Consider the following 9,691-nt stretch of genomic DNA (forward strand, 5'->3'; position numbering starts at 1 on the left):
AGTATAGTATGATTAAAAAATTATAGTATTCACATAAGCAGAATAGCAGAAGTTAAAGAAAGAGAAAAGAGAGCAGAAGTTATATTTGCAGTCACAAAAGATGAGAATTTTTCAAAATTAAGGACAGACACTAAACCATAGATCCAGGAAGCTTAGAAAACACCAAGTACAAAATCTACGTGCTGGCCAAATTATATTCAAAAAGTAGAAAACTGAAGACAAAGAGAAAATCTTCAAAGGCCTAGAGGAGAAAACCACTTTGTGTATAGAGGAACAAGGATAAAATTACAAAGGATTTTTTGTCAGAATCCATGCAAGCCAGATGGATTAGAGTGAAATAAAGTGTCAAAATAATAAAAAAAAATACACCAGCAGAATTCTGTAACTAGTGAAATTATCTTTTAAAAGTTAAGAAGGGGTAAAGAACTTTTCAAATGAAAACTGAGAGAATTCATCACCATAGGATCAACCCTGTCAGTAATGTTAAAAGAAGTTTTTCAGGGAAAAGAAAAATGAAATAAGATCAGAACTGCATAAAGACAGGAAGAGCACTGAAAAGGGAAATAATAAAGACAAAATGAAATTTTACTTTTTCATTCTTAGTTGATATAGAATATAATTATTTAAAATAATATCGTAAAAATGCATTGGGTGATTATAGCATATAAATGAGAAATAAATGATAGCATGTCATCTGGGATAGGAGGAGTAATTGGATACACTGTTATGAGGTGCTTGCATTATACATGAAGTAGTATAGTGCTCTTTGAAGATGGACATAAATTAGTTATACCTTTATATTGTTAACCTTAGGGCAGATAGAAAAAAAGGGTTTTTTAAAAAGCATAATTGATATATTGTATCTTTTGCCTCGCTGCATCCTTGAAAGCAAGATGTGTCACTAACAGCTCTGTTGGAGCCATCCTTGAAAATTCAGCCTGGGTTCTTACTGTTGCCATGTCTGTTCAAACAGCACCATCTGATCTAGAAATACCACCTTGACATGTGCCGGCATGTTTCTGTTGGTACACGAAAGACATAGGCTTCATTAAGTTGGACTAAGTGATCTTCCGCAAATGGATTGCATGAGACAGCCACTCAATGAAAGAGAACAGACTAGCTCTTTGTACCTAAAATAAAGTTCTAAAAAATCTCCTAAAAATAATTGACATATGTATAAAAAGTGTAATTGATATATGCTATGGTTTGGATCTGGAATGTCCCCTAAGGGCTCATGTATTGAAGGCTTGGTCCCCAAAGCTGCAATGTTCAGAGGTGGGGCTTTTGGAAAGTGATTGGATCATAAAGGCTCTTAATGGATTCATACTGAAATGGACTGTTGGGAGTTGTGGAAGCCATAGGAGGCGGGGCCTAGCTGGAAGCAGTAGGTCCCAGGGGCTGACCATGAGCATGCCTCCCACTCCAAACTAAGTGAGATCCTCTCAACTGGATGGGTCTGCTGCCAGTCCTCCTGGTGGCTTGCTGCACTTTGACAGAATGAGCTGGTGTTGGGCAGAGGGAGAAGAACCGGAGCCGCATGGGCAGAAGCAGTGCTGTTGGAAGGTGTATCTTGTTCCCAACTTTTCTGTCCATCTGTTTGTCTGTCTACCTATCAATTGTCTATCTATCTATGTATCTCTATTTCCTTGAAAAACGCAAGCTACTAAAATACACAAGGAAAAATATTCTGAATAGGCCTGTATCAATTAACAAAATCAAATCATAACAAATAGTCTTTCTGATATTATTAATAATCATACTAATAATTAATAATCTTCCCAGATGATTTCGGTGGTGAACTCTACTAAACATTTAAGAAAGAATGTACCACTTCTCTCTGATCTCTTCTGGAAAATAGAGGTAGAATATTCCCTGACACACTCCTTGAGGGCAGAATTTCCTCTAAAACTGAAACCAGAAAAGATGTTACAAGAAAGGAAAACTAAAGACTATTATATGTCATCTACGTAATTGCAAAAATCCTCAACAAAATGTAGAAAAAGAATTGTACAGCATGACCAAGTGGGATTTATACCCAGTATGCAAGTCTAATTCAATGTTCAAAAATCAATCCAAGTAATTCCCTATGTTAATAGGCTAAAGAAGATAGGTGATAAGATTTTCTCAATTGATTCAGAAAAAGCATTTGACAAAATCCATTTTCTAGGGCTGGAAATATAGCTCCGTTGATAGAGCACTTGCCTAGTATGCCTGAGGCCCTGGGTTTGATTCTATAAAAACAAAGATAGAAGAAAACAAAACAAAATCTACACTCCATTCTTTATAAAAAAACTCTCAGGAAACTTCCTCATTTGAATAAAGAACATCTACAGAAAGCCTGCAACTAACATCTTACCAAAAGTTGAGAAACTGGAAACTCCTGTAACATTGTACTGGGAGCCCTAGCTAGTACAATAAGATGAGAAAATTAAATAAAATGAAAAAAAATTTTAAAAAGAGAAAGAAGAAATAACATTCTTTTCATGGATGACTTGTCCATGTGGAAAAGCCCAGAGAATCAAAAAAAAAAAAAAAAAAAAAAAAAAAAACAGCAGCAAACAAAACCAACAAAAAAGCCATACCATGGAATTAGTTAGCAAGGATAGTAAGGTTTCAGGTTACAAAATAATATACGAATATCAATTATTCCCACATATCAACAATGAACAATTGAAGTTTAAAAAGTGTCATTTAGAATAGCATGGAAAAAAGTGAAGCATGTATAAATTAAGTGAAATATGTACTGGATCTATATGTGGAAACCACAAAACTGAAGAAAGAAATCAAAGACGATTTAAATAAATGGAGAGCTGTTCTGTGTTCATCAATCAGAAGACTCAATACTCTTATGAGGTCAGTTCTTCCTAACTTGACCTGTACACTTGGCATAATCTGAACAAAAATTCCAGTGTACTATTTTATAGATATCAACAAACTGATTCTAAAATTTTTATGTAAAGACTAAAGACCTAGAATGGCCAGTGGAATACTGAAGAACAAAGTTGAAGGCTCTTAATACCTGTTTATTTTTTTAAGTAGAGCTTTATAATTATACATAGTAGTTGGGTTCTTCCTAACAAACTCGTATGTGCATGGGAATTGATTTCAGTTCATGATCTGGACGGCCTCCTTTTCCCTCTTGTCCTCCCTCCACTTTCCTATTCTCCTTTTTCTACTGGACTTCCTTTCATTTGTCTATTAATTTACATTGATTGGTTCTTTATGTTATCCTATCCTTCCCTCCACCTTCCTTTATTTTACTCTAGCTTCTGCATATGAGGGAAAACATTTGGCCTTTGAGTTTCTGAGTCTGGCTTATTTCACTTAGCATGGTATTCTCCATTTTCATTCATTCATTGACAAATTACTTGACTTTCAGAGTTACTGTAAAGTCACAATTAACAAGATGGAGTGGTACTGGTGAAAGAATAGGCACACGCATCAATGGAATAAAATGGGAGCTTGGCCACAGAATCATACAACATAGTCAGATGATCTTTAATCAAAGAACAAAGGCAATACAATGGAGAGAGGAAAGTCTTTTCAAGAAATAGTACTGGAATAGGACACTTGGCATAACTTTCCTATATTCTTATATGAACACACCACCAGTGAAACTCCACATCATGTACAACCTCAAGAATGGGATCCTAATTAGAATAAATTACACTCCATGTATGTATAATTTGTCAAAATACACTCTACTATTCAGTATATCTAAAAAGAACAACGACAACAGCAACAAAGAAATAGTACTGAAACAATTGAATGTCCATGTGCAAAAAATTGAATCTAGATATAGACCTCACGTTTCCAAAAATTAGTTCAAAGTGGATCACAGACTTAATATTAAATACAAAACTTCTTCTTAAATATTAAATACAAAACTTCTTAAATATAGAACTTCTAGGAGAAAATGTAGGTAATGTTGAGTTTGGCAATAAGAAAACAAACAACCCTATTAAAAAATGAGCAAGATCTGAACAAACATTCCACCAAAAAAGATATACAGATGTCCAATAAGCATATGAAAAGATGATCAACATTATTTATAGTGATTTGCTCTTAGGAAATTGCAAATTTGAATAACAATGAGATACCACTACAGACTTATTAGAATGACAGAAAACAGACAAAAACAAAAACTGTCAATACCAAATGCTGGGTAGGATGTGAAGTCACAGTAATTCTCATTCATTCTCATTCACAGGACTGCCTCTTTGGAAGAGTTTGGCAGCATCTTACAAAGCTAAACATAGTCTTATATATAATCCAGCAATCATGCTCCTAGGAATTTATCCGAATGAATTGAAAATTTACACTCACACAAAAGCCTGCATGTGATTATTAATGGCAACTTATTCATAATCACTAAAAATTCAAAGCAACCAGCTTTGAATAGTTGGGTGGATAAACAAACTGTGGTACATCTATACAATGGAATATTATCCAGCAATAAAAAGAAATGGGCTATCAAGCCATGAAAAGACATGGAGGAGCCTTAAATGCATATTGTTAAGTGAAAGAAGCCCATGTGACAAGACTACATAACGTGTGATTCCAAGTATGGGACATTCTGAAAAAGACAAAACTAGAGAGAAAATACAAAGATCAGTGGTTGCTAGGGATTGGGTAGACAGGAGGGGGCCGAATAGGTGAAGCATTTTCTTAGGGTGCTGTAAGTACTCTGCATAATGCTGTAACGGTGGGTATATGACGTGATGTGTTTGTCAAAAACTGCAAAACTTCACAATACAAAGAATGAATTTTAGTGTAAACAAACTTCAAAAATTCTTTTAGGGAGTTGAAATCCCGAGATAGAATGTAGGTTGACAAAATAATCTGTCTGATGAATTCATCAAAAATCTTCACTGAAGAGATTGGGAGTAAATGTGAGTGATCTAAGAAACTTTGGAAATAAGTGGAGTCTGTGAGACTAAAGGCAAAGGGAACTGCACATAAGCACTGTACTGTAACTGCTAAAGTTTTTTTTTTTTTTTTTTTTTCCCCCAGGGAAGTGCAGATTAACAGGTCTGACACTAATACATATACATACAGGAGCTGGACAATTAAGTACTTTGATGGCAGAAGATGGAAGCCAGGTGTTTCACTGTTGGAATGAGATAAACAAAGGATGAGGCTAGAATGATCCATGTATAATGGATTGGACTTGGAGACACATGTATGAGCTCCTGTTTAGGTTATGTGTGGATTTTTAACTGAAGAAAGATGTATAGACAGATAGATAGGTATGCTTTGTCAGCTTAGAGGCTCAATGAGCAACGTCACCCTGGTAACACTCAGACTTGGTTTCTTTTTTTCTTACTACTCTCCTCCTCTTCCTCTTCTTCTTTTTCTCCTCCTCCTCCTCCTCCTTCATAGTGCTGGGGATTGAACAGAGCCTCGCCAGATTTGGTTTCAAATACTAGTTTCTAATGAAAGAAGCAGGACCTTTTGAAGAAATGGATGTCAGGGGCAGGAAATATGTAAGATGAACCCAGAGATTCTCATAGTGCCAGAAAGTAAAAAAGTGCTTAAAAAAACTCCCCAAACTCCACATTGAGGGGAGTATAACAAGGGGATATGGAACAAGCTGAACAATTTTAAGTCTAAAGTATAAAGTAAATATCCATGGGTCTATACTGATATAAATAAATGATTAAATAAATTAGTAGAGAAGAAATCTTCCATGCAGAAAGATCTCAATTTATGTAGACATTTCCCCCTCAAGGAGATGAAGCCCACTACTTAAGAGTGGGCTGTGCATAATGAATACCTTAGAAAGAGCACAAATATGGAAAGGTAGAGCCCATGTAGACAGTTCAATGTCATGTGACATCCTGAAGGAATCCTGGAACCAAAAAAGGAAATTTGAGTAAAGTACAAATTAATTACACTTACACATGCACATATAGATTTATGTGCATGTATGTGCATGGATAATATCACTTTTTCTATGTAGTACATGTGCATATGTTAAGTTATTGGGTAATTTTCACTTCAGTCTGCTATCTGGGCGCCTCCAACAAACTCTCCTTGTTGTAATTGATCTGCTTACTTAGAGATCAAGTTTATTCAAATTATGCATAAAGCAAGAATAAACAGTCCCAAAGTGAGACCCTGAAGTACTTGCCCATAAATGACAGACATTAACGTCTGGCATTTATGACACCCATTAGACTTTTCATAGGACTTTTGGGGGTTTAAGGCTGTAAAAGTTTAAAATGATCCCGATTTGCATTTACGAAGCACTTCTGGGTCTGGAAAGTGCTTCTCCTACCTCATTTCATCTGAACCTCTCAACAGTTCTGCCTAGCAGGCAGGGCAGGGATCCTTATCCTCGTTTTATGAAGGAGGGATGTGACATTCAGAGAAGACAGCTGAGCAGCTCAGCTCCCAGAGACCTGTGAAGTGGCCAGCTGGCTGAGTTCCACCCAGGAGAGATGTGGCCATTTGCCTTCCAAGGAACCGAAGACTTTGAAACAAAGTCAGATTCTTTTGGATATCTGCTTGCAGGGCTTGGGGCTTGGGGTTCGTTTTTAGTCTTAGAGACATAGAGATTGGTGTCCTCCTCGGGACAGTGAGGAAGGGACTTGACGTCCCTTCTGTCTGTGAGGCACTGGTCACTCGAGAGCTCTGCCTGCAAGAGAGAACTTGCTCAGTTCTCTTTGGCCTAGAGAGAAAGTGACACACTTCCTTCTGGTGCGTGGTCTGCCACTGCCCTTTGCCCTTCCTGGAAGCCTGGAACACTGGTGTTGACCTTGAAGACCCTGGTGAACAGGGTGATGGGGTGGGGACATCTCCCTTCTGCTTGGCTCACTCCACTGGAACCTGATGCCCTGATCAGGGTGCCCCATGTAGAAGCTGATCCTTTCACAGTTCCAAGGGAACCAGGATTCCCAAAACCTCTGGTGGACCCACTGTCTGGGGCCCACCCCCAGGGCCTCCTGCTCTGTCCCCGCGGAGTCATCTGTAAGACATTGATCTTCACAGAGGAGATGGCACGGGTCCTGAGATGGCCACTCACAGCAGATGGTTTAGGAATTACTGGAAGTCTTCACCCCCACAGCCTCCCCAGGGAGGGTGGATGCAGCGTTAGAGGAGGAAGCTTTGGTGGCATTCTAGTATTGAGTCCTCTAATGAAAATCCTCCCCTTGGTGACAGAAAGCAAGGATGACAAAGGGACCCTCAGGCTATTTCTGGCTTACTTGTGCGTATTGTTTGTCTTGCTATGGGTTTGAATTAGTTTCCAATATTTAAAAAATCAACATATTTCACACGAAGACTGAACTGGCTGCCGTTCCCACCTTCCCTGCAACCTCCGCTATCTGTCTGCCTGTCAAAGCACGTGACTTGACCATCCCCATGTTGAAGACTGTCAGCAAGCGTCGTGGGGATGGGAGGTCAGGGAGCAGAGCAGCTCCTCGGGCAGCTGACAGTGTGGCCTGCACTCTGGGCTTCTGTCTGCTTGATCTCCAGCTGCCCTGGGAGAGCGAGGAGCCGGTGTGGGCGCGCCTCAGCTGCCAGCCTTCTGTGGGTCCTGGTAAGCAGATCCTTCCCGCCCCAATCTTCCCCCACTGTGCTGAGAACTTGATGCTGTCGGCAGAATCGAAATCTCTCCAGGTCACTGAGTCTTTATGTAGCTGGGACACCGTGTTGCTGTTTGTTTGTTTTTTCTGACATCTCTTGCCTGTTTTATGTAGCGTTCCACTGCAGAAAGACTCAACGGCTCATTTTTCACTCTCTCTCAACAAGACAGGCTAGCATTAATACTTCTGATTCATAATGTTGACTCAGACACCTGAGTGAATACACTAATCCCCAGCTGTTCAGATGACTAACTGGATTAGGCAGAAGCTGGTAATAATTAGAAGTATCTGTTGTGTTTGGGCTTAGATTCGAATTCTACTACCTACCTGTTGTGTGACTCTGGATAAATTGCTCACCATCTCTGTGGCTTGGTCCCTCCTATGTCAAGAGTCTCGCATAAGAAGGACTGGTCATGGGGCTTTTTGTCCATAGGATCATTATATAAGAGTTAGTTTATATGGTTTACCACTATTGCTTACTGTTGAGAAAATTACTTTAGGACCTTAAAAGGCAACTTCAGTTCCTAAAATAATTTTCCATAGAATTATAGACTTTTTACAATGGAAGGGCTCTCAGAGTCATGCATCCGACTCTTCAATGCCTGCAAAGAGGAACAGGAGGGCCAGCGAGGCGGTGAAGTCAGGTCCTGTCTGCTTGCTCAGTTTCCTTTCCACTGCTCTGTACTGGGCTTTTGCCACTTTCCACAATTCTAAGCCTGCCCGTGGGAATTAGAAGGTTTATTTTCAGCAAGAATCTCACTTGCTCAGATAAAACTTTACAGACAGAGAAGCTGAGACTCAGCAATGGAGGCCAAATCTTGCTGCAACCAGAATTTCCAGATAGGAGTTCCATGCAACCAATAGAAGGGCTCCTTTGCGTGGTATCTTCTTTCCAGGAAAGACTGGGGACAGAGTTCCTGCACAGAAGAATGAGGGTGGCCCCTCTGGGCACCCAAATCTCTGGTCATCACCCTCTCAGAGGAGGTCAACGGATACGCAAACCTTCTAGGAAGGCCATGAGGGTTTCTGGTCCCAGGTTGCTGCCCAGTGTTCCCGAGTGTCCTAAATCCTCTCTTATTGAATATTGTCACACATTTCTGTGCCCACTTCTTCCTTTGCTTCTGAGGTTGCTCGATCTCATGTTGCTGGTTTCCTGATCTATTTCATTTTATTAATTTATTCAACGAGTATACATTGCACCCCACTCAGATGCCGGGATAAAGCAGGAAGCCAGCCAGACCGGGGCTCTACTGTTTTGGGGCCTGTGGACACAAGGAAACCACAAAAGGGCGTGTGATCACAAATTGTGACAAGCAGTCGACAGGAAATAGTCGAGGACTGTGGGGTCACGAATGGGGGCCTGAATGAGCCCAGAGTGTCACCCAGCCTTCCCCGAGGCTGTGACACTTAAGCTGAGACCGGATGGAGACAGTGAGGGAATCGGGTGCTGGGCGGAAGGTGGGAGAACGGAAGTTGTTTGCATGGAGTTGAGGGTGGTAGAGACGGTCGTGGAAGAAAGAGAGGCCCCGGGCCTGCTGGGCCTTGTGGGCTGGTCACAGGCAGCCGGACTTGGCTGAAGCTCAGGAGAGAGACTGGTAAGCTTGTCCTGTGAAATATCTACCTGGGTGCAGGGTGAGGAAGAGACTGGGAAGGGCAGGGGTGGCTGACACGGCTGGTGTGGACCCAGTACTGCCTGCAGCTGTACCTTTTTCTCTGGTCTGACAGCCCAGGAAATAGTTGGCCTGTGACCTTGGAGAGCACCTAGTCCAGTGACAGGCTGCAGCAGGATTCGTGCTGCTTCCTCCTCCAGTTTGACCTGACCTCGTGGGGGTGGGACTCAGTCTCCTCTAGGTTGAGGTCTTCTGTACCTCCCATGCTCCTCCCTGGTCAGTCATTCACACCTGGTCATCCATTTGGATGGCTGTATGATCATGGAGATGTCAATAAAAACCAGGGCGCACCCAGAGGAGGGGACATGAGGTCTTCTTCAGGGAAAATAGAGGCTGTCCCACAGAGGAGGAAGGCAATGTCCACCCTTCCTGGGCTCCCTTTCTGGGAAAAGAATTCAGTGGTGAAGAGCCCAGACTTAGGCGAGCACAGTG

At 40.9% G+C, this 9,691-nt stretch overlaps 1 pseudogene; it reads left to right on the forward strand.

Annotated features, from left to right (window-relative positions):
- Positions 1 to 893: 893 nt before the first annotated feature.
- On the forward strand, positions 894 to 1,062 carry LOC124977837 (40S ribosomal protein S29-like; annotated as a pseudogene).
- The last annotated feature ends 8,629 nt before the right edge of the window (positions 1,063 to 9,691 follow it).

This window comes from Sciurus carolinensis, chromosome 2 (genome assembly GCF_902686445.1).
Source record: "Sciurus carolinensis chromosome 2, mSciCar1.2, whole genome shotgun sequence".
NCBI lineage: Eukaryota > Metazoa > Chordata > Mammalia > Rodentia > Sciuridae > Sciurus > Sciurus carolinensis.